General features: G+C 46.3%; 1 long non-coding RNA gene across 2 annotated transcripts; it reads right to left on the bottom strand.

The window, feature by feature from the left end:
- Positions 1–227: 227 nt before the first annotated feature.
- On the bottom strand, positions 228–4,836 carry LOC117436509 (uncharacterized). 2 transcript variants are annotated; one of them, XR_004549857.1, is made up of 4 exons: positions 3,862–4,836; positions 3,060–3,397; positions 1,019–1,137; positions 228–418 (listed from the first exon to the last, which is right to left on the bottom strand). It is a non-coding gene; the product is annotated as an uncharacterized lncRNA (long non-coding RNA). The 2 variants fall into 2 exon arrangements; XR_004549856.1 differs by having other exon boundaries at positions 3,060–4,836.
- Between the last annotated feature and the right edge of the window lie 171 nt (positions 4,837–5,007).

A 5,007-nucleotide genomic window follows, 5' to 3' on the forward strand; every position in this document is an offset into this window, starting at 1 on the left:
AGACATGGGGATTTCAGGCACAAAAGAGTGCCATAGCTGTACTAGGGAAGAGGGAGAAAAACTTCTTTGGCTGATCCAGTAAAAACACCTGTTCTCCTTGGTCATTGATGCACAAAGAGCTTCCCTGCATATACATCTGGCTGCATCTATTGTAAGAACTGGGATTACAAGCTTGCAGGCTGGGGAGGCCTGTGTCTGTCAGAGGAATCAGCAGACTCACCTTACGGTTAAAAACATGGTGGTGAGGACATGGGGACTTCTGTTCATTTTGCTGGTCAAGTCAATGCCATTGCAAGGAGGTAGTGAGGACTTGCCAAGTCCTTCCTGACTGCTCCCATTGGAGGCACCATCTGTAAATCCCTTCCCTCCTGAGCACAGTGCACATGGGGTTTGTGAGGATCCCTTTCCCAAAGAAACCCTACAGGAAAGAAAATCAATGAAAAGCAAAAGTATCCAAGATACACATCTGACAAGTACTGCAGACCCAACAGACCATTTAGACTTTTATCTCCTATTAGTGTTCATAGGTTGATACAAATAGAAAGAAATAGGAGCCTTTCTGAGCCAAAATGTGTGGAACAAACTCAGAAGAGGCAAAATGCTGCTTAATGTCTCTAGGCCTGCTTATTTAATGATACTGGAGCCACACACAGCATTATTACAACCCCCATAAACACAGCATTGGTGCCCATCACCCTGGTAAGTGCCTACCTCATGAACCAGTGTCACTGTACTGTGAAAAGGAGCACTCTAGTAACAAACAAAGCAGCAATAAATAGGCCCCTCCACCTCAAGCACAGCTGCTGGTGGGCTTGAGAAATCCACCCCTGCTGAGATTGCAAACAAAAACCCTGGATGGGCCACTATTTGAGGAAGGAAAGCATCTCATAGAGCTAATGGGAGCCATGGCAGATGGCTCAGCTGCTGGTAAGCTGCTCACCTCTAACAAGTGAAACCTGCAATAACATACTTGTGAGTTAAAATGGAACATCTGAATTTCAGCCAAGCTTCTACTTACCCTGGGTCTTCTTGGGCTACTCTGATGGAAATCAGAGTATAACACATCCTAAAGAATCAGATTGGGGCTCATCGATTTCATGACCAAGAGTATGTTGCTCCACAAAAACAGCTTTCCACCTTGTAAATAATCCAAAAGTAAAGGTCTGTTCAAGATATGTCTGCTGATAATATTTTAGGCAGGTTGACTGTGTCCTAATTGACACTTGCTAGACTACATGATTATCAAATCTTAAAGCAACCAGTGTTTCTAGTAATATTTTCTCCTAGAATGTGCTTATCAGCTCATATCTATGCCTTATTTACACTTGAATTTAATAATAGGTATTCAAACTTGTGCTAAATCCCACGGCTACAAACCAAGCATCAGCATACATTAAAACACCTTCATCTGGTCCAGGATATTCTGCAGTGCTTTGACTGTCTGGTGATCCCATGGCAGTTTCTATCCTAGCAGAGATGAGTGATAAAGCAGCACCAGTGAGATGTGCTTCACACAACTGTGGCAGGTATCCCCAGAGAGCTCTATGGCACATCCTCTAGTGTTCTTCCCCCATAAAGCTACAATGGAAGGGACAGGTTGTTTTAGTGTCCACTTTCAGAGTGCCAGGAGAAGCACAGAGGCTCTCGTAGCAAGAGGAGGAACTGCCAGAGTAGCAGGAAATTCCACTTTCCCAAGTGTTTCCTAATTAGCACCATCTCTGGAGGCAGAGTACATAATCCCAAGGTGCAGACTGACCTGATTACTGAAGGAAGGCTTTGTCTAACCCTGGTTACTGCTTTCCCTGCTCTGGAATATACCTATTATATGCTCACAGAAGCAGGCTCTGTACTTGTTCCCACACAGAAATGAGCCAGCCAGGACTCAAAGAAGCACCCCCATCCAGCTGGTGATGTTACCTGGGGTATCCATGCACAAGAACCATAATTTCATATAAATACAGACACAGGTGTCAAAAGGGAGCACAAAATAAACCCCTGCAAGTGCTCCAAAAGCCAGGGCCTGCTCATGATGTATTTACAGCCAGCAATTCAGCCAAGCTGAGTATATCTTAATGCTTGTCAGATAGCATGATTATCACATCTCAGAGGTCACATCTGCCTCCCTAGGTCAGGGATGATCAGCCCAGCAAGCACATTGTTCCCACACTTTTAGGGGACTATTCCCTTTTCTCATAGCTCACCCCCTTTCTCACCCAAATCCTGCTCCTGCAGGTGGACAGCAGAAGGTGCATCCCATTGCCGTGTACCCACAGCAGGACCTGGGTAGGAAGTCCCCCTGGTGAAGACAAGAGTGCTTCCAAGCGGAAACAAAGGACAGCAGGGCCTGAATCTCTGTTTCCTTTGCCCTGGCAACTGTGCAGCTCTTGAGCTTGGTAGATCTATTCCCTATCCACTGTAACCATGATTTCATCAGACCCCACCAAGAGCATCTCCTGGAAAGGTGTTTTCAGCAGCACCCGCATATGAAAAGCATTACATGAGCCCTTCTGCAAGGCACAGAAAGCCTCAGGAGGCTAAGAACGCAAGCAGAGGAGGCTGTGAACATCTTATCTGGGATGCTGGAATGCTGCCTTTCTAAGCAGAGCCCTGTATTATCAGAAAAGAGGCTATTTCTGGCTTCTTAGCTCACCCTATGGAGCAGTGGGTGACCAGTGCTGCAGGAGCTCATTCAGGAGTCAGGAGATAGGGAGCCAGGGATTTCCAGGAATGTGGGGTCGCCCTGCATCCACAGCAGCCTCCCTTACACTTCCAGCAGCACAGCAGAACAGGGTTGGTGGGGTAAGGCAGGTGCCATTAAATTGCAATCATTTAAAGCATTTTTGCCCAACCTGCTAAGCTACTGACTTACCCTCTTTTTACCCCCTGCACCAGAGGAGAAAGGGAATGAAATGGGGACAATATGCATAGATGATACAATTTTAATACCAGGATTATTTTAATACATATATTAAAACTCATTTCTGGTCAAAAAGTTAAAAAATTTACCATGTTTCTATGCACAATGGACTAAAACATTCAAGGTTAAAGCAATAACTTACTCGTTGACAACAGGAAACAGCTGATGAAAGAAAACCTCTTTTGTTTTGGATATACAGACCGTTTCCCAAGTGTTATGTTTGCTTTGGCTGTCTCTCTGGCATCCGCTGGTAGCAATGAGAGGGAGGGAAGGCAAGGGTGTTGCTCAAAACACAGGGCTCCTAAATGCTGTTACTCCTGTTGCTATCTGCATAAAGGTAGCAAGGATCCTCCTGAACCCTTTTCTTCCTCCCCAGAGCCTTTTGAATGTAACTGTGTGAGGCTGTCCTAGCAGAGCTCCAGAAGCTCTCTGGAAACACACCACAAACTTCCTAGGGACAGGCTATAGGAAGTCCATAGTCTGGAGACAGAGGGGAAAGGAAAAAGGAATAGCCTAAATAAACCAGTATGGAATCACTCTCACATGTTACTGTGCAATCCATTTGTGCTTGGCTGGTAGTTTTATTTCCTGAAGGAAGCACTCCTCAGTTACTGTCACACTCATATCACTGGGCATCTAGTCTCCCTTTTCCTTCCTGAAGACTGAGTCTCCATGCATTTTGGGTTGTGCTCATCCCTGCTTTGCCATATGGCCAGGAAAGGCCTTGAAGTTACCACTTCACAGCACCTTGGGTAAGAAACCTCTCACCATGTGCTGAAGTTGTATCTATGCTCTCTGCTACCAGCATTGGGCAAACAAGGCAGCCCAGTGGCTGAGTGTGGAAATCATTGCTTTGGACAGGGCTCATGAAGGAAGGGAAAGGGATTTCTTGTCTTTTCTTAATTATGAACAAAGCAGTTTTGAGATTGCTCCCTGTTTCTTACCTGAGGAACAGCAGGACTGCCAAGTCTTGCATTGGTGGGTTTGTTCCTTCTTTTCCACTGGAGAACCCTCTGAAAGATTCAGAAATGGGAAAAAACATGGTATTGAATCTTTTCTGCCCAGCAGTCCTTATAGCCTGAAGAAGGGCTCATCAGCCCTAAGCTTGTCTGTGCTTCCTGGTACTCAAGCAGGTCTTGCAAAAGCGACAACCTTTATGTGCAGCCAGAAACTACCAAAAGGTTCTGTTAAAGCACTTTTATTTTCCAAGCTCCAGGGACTTTGAATATAGTGATGCAGTGCTAAAGTAACTGCACTATGTATTTAAAATTGTCTGAGATTTCCAATGTAGACCTTAAACATGGTGCTAAATAGGGCAAACAAAAATAGCTGTTACTTTGACAAGTGCTTATTTAAAGCCTGTTTTGTCAGCATTGCTGCCCTAGTTATGACAGGGAAGTTGTCTAGAAATTGCATAATTACCAATATTAAACACAAAAGCAAAACAGCACCGCACAGTTCCATAATGGAGCAGGGTCACGTTTGCCATGGCTGGTGCAGCCTCTGGTAAGTGTAGGGTGCTTGCCCTGGGGAGGAAGAGCCCCAGGTACCAGCACAGGTTGAGGGCTGACCCACCAGAGAGCAGTTCAGCTGAGAAGGACCTGGAAGTGTTGGTGGATGATGAGTTGACCATGAGCTGGCAGTTTGTGCCCTTGGGTCAGGAGGGACAGGAGTACCGTGGGGTACATCAGGAGTGTGGCAGGAGGTCAAGGGAGGTGATCGTCCCCCTCTACCCTGCCCTGATGAGGCCCCATCCAGAGCACTGTGTGCAGTTCTGAGCTTCTCAGCACAAGACAGGCAAGGAGCTACTGGAGAGTGTCCAGCAGAGGCCACAGGGATGATCAGGGGCCTGAAGCATCTGTCTTATGAGGAGAGATTGCAGGAGCTGGGCCTGGTTCATCCAGGGAAGAGCAGACTGAGAGGGGATCCCATCAGTGCAGATCAGTATCTCAAAGGTGGCTACCAGGAGGATGGTGCTAGACTCCTTCCAGTGGTGCCTGGCAACAGGATGAGGAGCAATGGCCATAAACTAACACACAACAAGTTTCACCTCATCATGAGGAAGAACTTCTTTACACTGAGGGTGTCAG

Source organism: Melopsittacus undulatus, chromosome 1 (assembly GCF_012275295.1).
Source record: "Melopsittacus undulatus isolate bMelUnd1 chromosome 1, bMelUnd1.mat.Z, whole genome shotgun sequence".
Lineage (NCBI taxonomy): Eukaryota > Metazoa > Chordata > Aves > Psittaciformes > Psittaculidae > Melopsittacus > Melopsittacus undulatus.